Source organism: Macaca nemestrina, chromosome 8, assembly GCF_043159975.1.
Source record: "Macaca nemestrina isolate mMacNem1 chromosome 8, mMacNem.hap1, whole genome shotgun sequence".
Classification (NCBI taxonomy): Eukaryota; Metazoa; Chordata; class Mammalia; order Primates; family Cercopithecidae; genus Macaca; species Macaca nemestrina.
In genome coordinates this window covers 6,414,637-6,426,199 of record NC_092132.1, presented here as the reverse complement: position 1 = coordinate 6,426,199, position 11,563 = coordinate 6,414,637, and positions in this window count along the sequence as shown.

Below are 11,563 nucleotides of genomic sequence, written 5' to 3'. Positions count from 1 at the left end.
TAAACTGTAGCACTGACTCTCCTGGGTCTCCAGCCTGCTGGCTCACCCTACAGATTCTGGACTTGCCAGCATTTCTAAGTGCTTGAGCCAATGTCTTAAAATACATCTCTTTCGAGATATATCTACATCCTATTTCCTCTGGAGAGAAACTGTGATCAATGAACTGGCTGATGATGTCTCTTCTACTTCTTTTATCACCAGCATTTAAAAAAGAAATATTTCGGCCTGGTGTGGTGATTCACACCTGTAATCCCAGCACTTTGGGAGGCCAAGGTGGGAGGATCACCGGAGGTTGGGAGTTTGAGACCAGAGAGACCAACATGGAGAAACCCCGTCTCTACTAAAAATACAAAATTAGCCAAGCATGGTGGCATATGCCTATAATCTCAGCTACTCAGGAGGCTGAGGCAAGAGAATCGCTTGAAGCTGGGGGACAGAAGTTGCAGTGAGCCAAGATCGCACCTGGGAAACACGAGCGAAACTCTGTCTCAACAAAAAAAAAAAGAAAAAGAAATATTTCTTCTTTTTCTTTCCCTCCCTCCACAATTTCTACTGGCACTCTACTTCATTCAGCAGATCACATTTTTTTTTTCTGGTTGTAAGATCAGTTTCAGGATTTTGCAGGATAATTAAGCCAAAGATGATAACACTTAATTGGTAGTGCTATTTAGCACCTGGTTATGAGTGCTCATAACTTCTTTATTAAAAGCGTTATGTAAGGAAGATGTGAGGGCTGTATTTGGGAACTCAGGCCAGAAATGGTCAGAGCTTTCTCTGTGTGTGGCACAGAAAGTCCGGTGCTTCCTCCTTCTCCATCACAGTCTGAATTTTCAACATTATATTCGCAAGGTTGTGTGTTCAATGGGATTTCCTTGTGCTTTTAAAATCACCAGGGTAACAATTTGTGGGTATCCACACGTGTGAACATAGGTGTACATGTGCCAGTACATTTATGACATGGCTGTATTCATTTATCCAGGGATAAAATTAAAACTTAAATTCCAAAATTACCTGTGAACCCATCAATCTGGTGACTACTCGCTGCCCAAATGCTTCACATTTTGAAGTCTCAGGCAACCTCGTGCTAAATAAGGTTTGGGTTGTGTGTTTATCTTTTCATCCCCAGCACCTAACACTTGGTCCATGTACAGAGGGGGCTCCATTATTAAATGAATGAATTAAATTATTCATTTAATAAATGTTGATTGAGCACCTACCTATTATCTGCTAGGCAGAGTTCTAACTGGACTCCCCATTTGGATGGCAGAATTCAGTGGTAGGTAGGCCGGTTGCGGTGGCTCACGCCTGTAATCCCAGCACTTTGGGAGGCTGAGGCAGGCAGATCACGAGGTCAGGAGACCATCCTGGCTAACACAGTGAAACCCCATCCCTACTAAAAGTATTAAAAAAAAAAAAAAGAAAAAGAAAAAAAGAAAAATTAGCTGGGCGTGGCCGCGGGCGCCTGTAGTCCCAGCTACTCGGGAGGCTGAGGCAGGGGAATGGCGTGAACCTGGGAAGTGGAGCTTGCAGTGAGCCAAGATCGCGCCACTGCACTCCAGCCTGGGCAACAGAGCGAGACTCTGTCTCAAAAAAAAAAAAAAAGAAGTAGTCAGTGGTGGGTAAATAAATGCACAGAATCCTGTCTCCCATGTGCATGTGTGAGAGGACATGAAACGGGCATGAGACAGAGTGCTCAGGAAGAGGTCTTTGGGGAGGAGGCATCGGCACAGAGCCTTGGTGATGACGGATACTTGGTTTTATAGGGTGATTTTTTTCCTTGGGAAAATCAGTTGCTTCCTGCATAGTGTATCAAATCTGACAATAATTTGCCAGGTGTAAATTAGAGGGGATACAGAGACACCAGAGAGGCAAGCCCTCGACAAGTATAGGAGGCTTTCCTTGTGACCCGGATGGTGTAAGATTCCCATCGCAAAAGGTATCTCTGTTCTCTCAGCTACCAGGAGGCACCGTTAATACCATTTTGAAGTCATGAAATTTGATTCTTCCATATTCATATTTATAACAAAGTCTACTTTGAGAATTATTTGATTTATATTTACAATTATACGAATGGATTTTTTATGTATTTGCTTTATTTATTTATACAGTTTTATATTTATAATTATAGTTATAAAGTCTCCTGCAGAAATCCAGGAATTTGTGGAGACTAAAGGAGTATGTTTGCTTTCAGTTTTCTCATATTATACATTTCTGTTTTTTCTCTTAATGCAAAACAAACTCTATAGGAAACGTGAAGTCTACCAAAAAGTTTAAATATCAAAATTAAAATCTTCACAAATCTTAACCTTCATGAATATTCACTGCGGACAAGCAATTTGGTGTGTTTTTCTCTCAGACTCTTTTTTTAATTCAGAAAAAGCTATTTTGAATATTATTGAGAATATACAGTAAGTAAATATGTCCTGGGTTGATCACTGAATTTCATAAATATTGACCAAAATCACTACAAACATATCCTAAAGATTATTTTAAATCCCTATAGCGAATTCTACTTTATGTAAATAGTATATTAGTAAATTATTCTCCCTACACTGAATATTTTGGTTGGTTTCTTCTTTTTTTATATTGGGAACATCCTGCAAAATTATTGCATCATTTTACTGCTTTCTCCTGCAGCTAAGGCTCAACCCAAAAGACAATTCTCATTTTCCTAAGGCATTTAGAGGTAGTAGTTAAAGAACTGTTTCTGCAGCTTCACAGTGGACGCTCTTTGGGCTGGCTCTTCTGCCATTCTCTTACCTTTCCTTTCCCCTCAGCATTGCAAGAGGAATTCTGTAAGTCCAGGGATCACATCCTCAAAAGACCAACAAGAAATGGCAGGACGCCAGAGCACCATACGGGACTCTCCTCGATTTCCCAAATGCCATCCACACACCCCCCGCACCCCCTACCCCTCACCCTTCCTACCCCAGGCCCAGCGCTAAGCAGGCACTTCCTTTGGTCTTGTTAGAAATTGCTCTGTCCTGTGACCATCTGGCTGTAGGGGAGGCCAGGAAAGGCTGCATCCACCTAAATCCACTATATGGGAGAAGGCAGCCAAGGAGAAAGAGACTAGAGATGGTGCTGGGAAGACAATCATTATTATTACTACTCGCTAAAATCGTCTTTGTTCACAAGCCTTTTTCTGTATTCATTATTTTCTAAAGAGTGATTCTCTGTAGTGGAACTACTGATCTAAAGGCTGTAAACAGTTTTGAGTATCTTATACGTATTAAGAATTGTGTTTGGGGAAGGGGGAGGATAGCATTAGGAGATATAACTAATGTAGATGATGAGTTAATGGGTGCAGCACACCAACATGGCACATGTATACATATGTAACAAACCTGCACATTGTGCACATGTACCCTAGAACATAAAGTATAATAAAAAAATAAAAAAAGAATTGTGTTCTAAGATGGTGTGTATGAATTATTTTTCACTGAATTACTACCACTGAATATTACTATAAGATCTTTTGCATAGTCTTTGATGTATTCAAGGAAATTGAGATCTCTCAACCTGGTAGTGTTTAGCTGATGTTGGACCGTGGTGTATGTAAGCGTGGCTGTGGCATGAAAACACCATGTTGTGAGTGTGTGTCCCTGTGCGTGTATGCACATATATGTGTCTGTGTGAGTTATATGATTATCTGAGCATGTGCACATAAGTGCATGTCCCTGTGTGCGTGTGTAGACGTGTGTGTGTGTGCCTGCATGTAGTTCTGACTTGCCATTGGCAGGAAAAGGGAGTAGGGTATGTTCTCCCTCAATTAGGTGAAACCTCAGTTTCCAGACTTCTAAATAAACATGAAGATTTCTGCAGTATTATTCTGACTGGATTTCCTCTGCAGCAAGTGAGGAGTTCACTTTAAGTTTGTTTTTTGTTTTTTATGGGTGGGTGTTTGTTTTGAGATGGAGTCTCGCTCTGTTTCACCAGCCTGTAGTGCAGTGGCACAATCTCGGCTCACTGCAACCTCCACCTCCAGGGTTCAAGTGATTCTCCTGTCTCAGCCTCCCTAGTAGCTGGGATTACAGGTGCACGCCACCACATCTGGCTAATTTTTTGTATTTTTTAGTAGAGGCGAGGTTTCACCGTGTTAGCCAGGATGGTCTCAATCTCTTGACCTTGTGATCCCCCCACCTTGGCCTCCCAAAATGCTGGGATTACAGGCGTGAGCCACCATGCCCAGCCTACACTGTGTAACTTTGAACAGGTCACTCTTCTCACTAAACTCCCATCTCCTTGTCTTTCCAAGGAGGATAACTTTTCCTGTGTCACAGGGGTTACTGTGAGAAACATGAGAGATCACGTGACATGCTCCATAAAAGCCGAATCCTAAAGGAGGAGTGAGCCAGGTGACCCCAAGGGGCAGGATGTCTTAGATAGAGTGTCCTGTGGTGGGTGGGAGTGGGGCAGTGCTGCTGCTGCTGATGATGATGAAGGAGATGGGCTAAGGGTGTGCTGATGTAAGGGCCCTAGGGCCACACAAGCCTCGAGCCTGTCAAGGGACCATCAGGGAGTCACTGGTTACTTCTGCTGGTTATGAGTGGTGGTTCATCTTCTGATTCTTGGCCTGCCCTCCACGGGTCAAGGACCCTTCCTTCCCTGGCACAGAGTTGCAGGCAGCCTTCTGTGCATACCTTCCCAGGCCAAGAGAACGGGGCTATATCTTTGTCTCTAGATCTTTGATCCCTGTACCTTGAAAGAGTAGGATTGAGACAGAGGGAGACGTTCATTGACGCAAGACCCGAAGAAGATGCAGCTAGATCTGTGAACGTATCAGATGTCTTGTAACATCTGGACCCTTTGATGGAGAAAGAAGCTTTCCCAGTGTCCTTGAAAGACTCTGCAACAGAAAGTAAAGGGTGACTGTGGTGGATCCCAGTATCTCTGGAGGCAACGTGAGGGGATGGGGAGATGGGCCCACGGTCCAGAATTCAAACTCCAGGTTGGTGTCCTCTTCATGCTGCTCAGATGGAGTGAGACTCCTGGCCTCCCTGAGCCTCCCTTTGCTGTTTTGTGGTGGCCTCATACATCCCCAAGGGTCTGTGGGCAAACCCAGCCCTGCAGACTCCCATCCTCCAAAGGTGGAGCGTTACTTCCCATTGGAGAAATCACCGCAAGCCTCCTCTGCTGGGTGCAGTGATGCACAACACAAAGCGTGACAAACGCACGGCCATGGCCTCGCCCGCCCGGCCTCCCTTTCCCCGCTTACTGACTTTCCCCTCGATTCTAATTGGACCAGTCATTTAATTTCACTTCAGGTTAATGGCTTTCTGCTGTGGCAGCTGGGACAGAAGGTCAAACTAAAGGACTTCAGCCCTGATCAAGAACAGCTTCTGACCAGAAAGGCGGGGGTGAACATAGCTCAGGTCTCCACAGAAAATGCGAAATGGATTAGGCAGGTGGACTCTGGAAGTGTGTTACTGTCCTCCTTCCACCTCGTGTAGACAGGGGGTACTGCTCGGGCAGTCTCCACAGAACAGAAAGATTCAGGGCTTTTTGGCATCTAAATAGGGCTGATATTTCATGTGTAGTCATGTATAATTTGTTTTATTTTTATTTATTTATTTATTTGTTTATTTATTTATTTAATATTTTTTGAGACAGAGTCTCACTCTGTGGCCCAGGCTGGAGTGCAATGATGTGATCTCAGCTCACTGCAAACCTCCTCCTCCCAGGTTCAAGCAATTCTCCTGCCTCAGCCTCCCAAGTAACTGGGATTACAGGCAGCTGCCACCACACCTGGCTAATTTTTTTTTTTTTTTTTTTTTTTGAGATGGAGTCTCACTCTGTGGCCCAGACTGGAGTGCAGCGGCTCCATCTCCGCTCACTACAAACTCCGCCTCCCGGGTTCACACCATTCTCCTACCTCAGCCCCCGAGTAGCTGGGACTACAGGTGCCCACCACTACACCCGGCTAATTTTTTGTATTTTTAGTAGAGACGGGGTTTCACCGGTTAGCCAAGATGGTCTCAATCTCCTGACCTTGTGATCCACCCGCCTCGGCCTCCCAAAGTGCTGGGATTACAGGTGTGAGCCACCGCACCCAGCCCACCTGGCTAATTTTTTGTATTTTTAGTAGAGAAGGCGTTTTGCCATGTTGGCCAGGCTGGTCTCGAACTCCTGACCTCAGGTGATTCACCTGCCTCGGCCTCCCAAAGTGCTGGCATCACAGGTATGAGCCACCACGCCTGGCCAATAATTTTAATATATATCTAGATTAGCTGGGCGTGGTGGCTCCCACTTGTAATCCCAGCACTTTGAGAGGCTTCCTCACAGTCTGCAGAACCATGAGCCAATTAAACCTCTTTTCTTTATAAATTATCTAGTCTCAGGTATCTTTTTTTTTTTTCTTGACACGGAGTCTCACACTGTCCTGCCTCAGCCTCCCAAGTAGCTGGGACTACAGGCACCCACCACCAGGCCAGGCTAATTTTTTGTATTTTTAGTACAGACGGGGTTTCACCGTGTTAACCAGGATGGTCTCGATCTCCTGACCTCGTGATTCGCCCGCCTCGGCCTCCCAAAGTGCTGGGATTACAGGCATGAGCCACCACACCTGGCCAGTCTCAGGTATCTCTTTATAGCAGTATGCAAATGGACTATAGAGCATCAATACACAAAAATACAATATATCACATTGGTGTCTCACATTCTCTTAGTACCCACTCCCAGCCCCTTAATATACAATCAAAAGAACAATGGATATGGAATCAAACTAAACAAGTTACTATCCTGGTTTTCTTTTACCTGCTTGACCTTCAGGCAAGTTCATTAAACTCTCTTAGCTTCAGCTTCCTCCCCTGTAACCATGGTATAGTAATCCTTTCCTGGTAGGAGTTTCGTGAGGATTAGAGAGGATGGAAGTGGAGGTCCTGGAGCAATCCCTAACACAGAACAGCAGTTACATTCTTCTATGATTTAGTATTTATTGAATCCCCACCATGAGCCTGCCAGGCCAGATCTGGGCCCTAGATACAGAGATTAAAAAAAAACAAACAAAAAAACGGTGCCCAGCCTATGAGGAGCTCTTTTTCTATGGCAGAAACAGATGTGAAAAAGGGCTGTGCAATACAATATGATGTGCGCTAGGACTGGGTAAGGGGCAGGGGCTGTGGGATTCCAGAGGAGGGACTGACAACTGGGCTATCAGGGAAGGCTTCACAGAAGAGGTGGCAAACGGCATTCATGATGGAGAATGGGTGGAACTGGTTCAAAGAGTGGAGTGGCAGGAGTGTGACTCAGGTAGGTGTGTATGCTAGGAGGCTCCTGTGCTAGGAGGGCATGAGTTTAGGGAGTGGCCAGGAATTTGGGTATGGTGGGGATACTTGTTGCACTAAATATTTTGAGGCATTGTCTTATAGGCTAGAAATAGGATTCCAGTTTCCAGGCCAAGATTTTCTACCAAATTTCTGCATTTCTTTGAAAAAAAAAAAAAAATCAGAAACCTTTCTAGGTTCTGGTTTTCCTCCTCTTTAAGATGAAGAGATTGAGGCTGGGCGCAGTGGCTCATGCCTGTAATCCCAGCACTTTGGGAGGCCAAGGCGGGCGGATCACGAGGTCAGCAGATCGAGACCATCCTGGCCAACACGGTGAAACCCCGTCTCTACTAAAAAAATACAAAAAAATTAGCCAGGCGTGGTGGCGGGCACCTGTAGTGCCAGCTACTCGGGAGACTGAGGCAGGAGAATGGTGTGAACCCGGGAGGCAGAGCTTGCAGTGAGCCAAGATTGCACCACTGCACTCCAGCCTGGGTGACAGAGCCAGACTATGTCTCAAAAAAAAAAAAGAAGAAGAAGAAGAAGAGATTGAATAAAACTAGCTTCAAGGCCTTATTTAGTTCTATGAGGCCATACAGATACATATTTGATAATGTCACATGAAGAGACAATGACCTGGGATCTGGATTCCTGACAATGCCCTTTAAATGTCATCTCATCAAGATTTTCTTAGTCATTATTATAATGGTTTGCTCCCCTTCTTGCTCAATAAAAAAATGGACATTTAATCTAACTTGAAATCTCAAAGATAACTACTTTGTTAAACCAGTTTGGTAGGATGAGTCAGCGGCATACACAAATCTGAAGCGCTGACATCCTGGATGGCTTCGTGTGGCACTAAACTCCCAGTGATGAGGCTTCTGCATGTACTGAACACCTACTGTGTGCCAGGCATTGGGGGCACATAGACAAAGAGACATGGCCCCTTTCTTTAAAGAGCACAGCTTTGAAAGAAACGTCAAAGTAAAGAGATTATTAAAGATATAGAAAAACTAGTTTAAAGAAGTATCTGATGATATGAAAATGCTGTGGAGACCCTCTTTACCCAGGCTGGGAGTACATGAGAAATTTCACTGAGAACCAAACTAAACCTTTATGTGACAAGGCTAGGGTGTATCAGTGGAGAGAAGGATGCACCAGACAGAAAAAAACAGTAGTGCAAGGGCTGGCTGCAGCAATCCATCATTTCAGTAAAAACTCATGCTAATATGGTGCTTTCTCTGCTACATACATAGTAGCAGGACAGGAGAGCAGGGCGAAACCCTTTTGTGTTACTCCAAGTCTTCGTACCATGTATTACAGAGACCTTCTTAAGGTTGAGGATGGGGACTTGCAAAGACAGAAGGCAGGGCGAGAGAGCGGAAAGAAACCCCGCTGAAGTGGTCCAAGGTGTTGCTGAGTGTACTAAATGCAGTGCTTCTGAAGGCTCAGACCAAGGAGCAAGTCAGAGAGAGGCATCTCCAGAGGTATAGAAATCCAAGGACAAGAGTTATGAAAAAAAAATAACTCCCAGACTCTAAAATCTGAGAGAGAGAGAAAACAGACAGACAGACAGACAGATACACACACCACAATCAAAATTTGGCAGCTAGGCCGTAAAGCATAAAGAAATTTCTAGAGATTTTTTTTTTTCAGTGTCCAGATCCCAAGGAAACCTTTCCTTACTTCTTTTGAAATAATTGAAGTCAATTGTGCACTAAAGCTAAATAAAAGTGTTAAAAAAAATGCCATTTAACATACAGATTAGGTAGACTCAGCACCCCCTCCTCCCACACTGGCAGTGAGTCATGAAGAGTATGCCATTATCGGGCCAGGTGCGGTGGCTCACACCTGTAATCCCAGCACCTTGGGAGGCCAAGGCGGGTGGATCACGAGGTCAGGGGTTCAAGACCAGCCTGGCCAACATGGTGAAACCCCGTCTCTACTAAAAATACAAAAATTAGCCAGGCATGGTGGGGAGCGCCTCTAATCCCAGCTACTCGGGAGGCTGAGGCAGAGAATTGCTTGAATCTGGGAGGCGGAGGCTGCAGTGAGCCAAGATCATGCCACTGCACTCCAGCCTGGGCGACAGAGCAAGACTCTGTTAAAAAAAAAAAAAAAGAGTATGTCATTATCTGAAGGTAAATATTCTTTAAATCCATCCCTGCTATTCATTTTCAGACAATGTTTAAGTGTCAAAAATTATAAAACACATAAAGAAGCAAGAAACTTGACCCATAGTCAAGAGAGAAAGCAATTGACATTTTGATAGAGATTGCATTGAAAAGAATGAAGTAGAAACACCAGAAATAAAAAATCTATTTGAAAGGCTTAACGGCAGCATAGCAGGGGAAAGGAAAAGTACAGTTGAATACAGGTGAATTGCAAATATCAAGCTGAAATACATAGAGGAAAAAGGGGATTATATAGAAAGGAACAGAGAACCTGATAGAGAACAATATCAGGTAGTCAAAAGTGTATAGTTGGTATTCAAAGGGGAAGTAAAGGAGAGGAGAGAGAATAAAGGTGAAGAAATATTTAAATAAACAGTGACTGAGGCGTTTTAGAATTGCCGAAAGTTATCAACCCACAAAAGCAAGATAATTTCAAATGAAATTACTACAAACGGAAACACATCTAGGCACATCACAGTCAAAACACTGAAAACAAAACAGAAAGACAAAATCTTAAAATAAGCCCTAGGAAAGATATATCACATATAAGGGAACAATGATATATTAAAAAAAAAGACAGATTTCTTGTTAGAAACAACAAAAACCAAAAGACAATAGGATAATATATTTAAAATAAAACTGTTCCTGTCTACAGGAACACACAGTATGATATATGTGAACAGTTGAAAAATTTGTTATAATTTTCACCTTTGATATAGTTTATATATATATATTTTTACAGTCACTGTCTTACAGTCTTAAAACTCAACAACTGGGCAAACTCTGATCCATTTCTATTAATTGTTTCTTTCATATTTTTCATTTCTAGTGTTTCTACTTCATTCTTTTAAATGCAATTTCTATCAAAATATCGATGACATGGTGGTCACAAAAACAGAAAAAACAATCCTAAAATGTATATGAAACTACAAAAGACTCCAAATAGCCAAAGAAATCTTGAGCAAAAAGAAAAAGGCTGGAGGAACCACACTACCTGACCCAAAATAGACTACATATTTATAATAACCAAAACATCACGTTAGTGGCATAAAAGCAGACGCATACACCAACAGAACAGGATACAGAGCCCAGAAGTAAATCTACACATCTACAGCCAACCGATTTGCAACAAAGGTGCCAAGAATACACATTGGAAAAAAGACGTTCTCTTCAATAAACGGTGCTGAGAAAATTGGATAACCACATAGAAATGAAACTAGACCTCTGCCTCTCGCCATATACAAAAATCAACTCAAAATTGATTAAAGACCTAACTGTGAAACCTGAAACTATGAAACTATTAGAAAAACCTGCTAGAAGTGTGAAACTACTAGAGAAAAACATCAGGAAAATACTTCACAACATTGGACTGGGCAAGGACTTTTGGATATTACCTCTAAAGCACAGGTGACAAAAGCAAAAATATAGACAAATGGCATTACATCAAACTATAAAGATTCCTCACAACAAATAAAATAATCAACAGCGTAAAGAGGCAGTTTACAGAACAGGAGATGACATCTGCAAACTATACATTTGGCAAGGAGTTAATATACAGAATCTATAAGGAACTTAGACAACTCAACGGCATGAATAAATAAATAAAAATATCCAAATTAAAACATGAGCAAAGGACCTTAATAGACATCTCTCAAAAGAAGACATACAAATGGCTAGCAGGTGTATGAAAAATTCCTCAGCATCTCTAAATGTCAGAAAAATGCAAATCAACGTCATAATGAGATACCACCTCACTCAAGTAAGAATGGCTAACATCAAAAACACGAAAGATAAGAAGTGTTGGTGAAAATATGGAGATGAGGGAACCCTTACACACTTTTGTTGGGTTTGTAAATTAGTACAACCATTATGAAAAACAGCATGGAGGTTTCTAAAAAATTCAAAACAACTGCCATATGATCCAGCAATCTCACTACTGGGTGTACATCAAAAGGAAATGAAATTAGTACATTGAAGACATACTGCACTCTAGTGTTTGTTGCAATACTCTTTCACAATAGCCAAGATATAGAATCAAGCTAAGTGCCCAATGACCAATGAGTGGATGAAGACTATGTGACACACACACACACACACGTACACACACACAATGGAACAGTACTC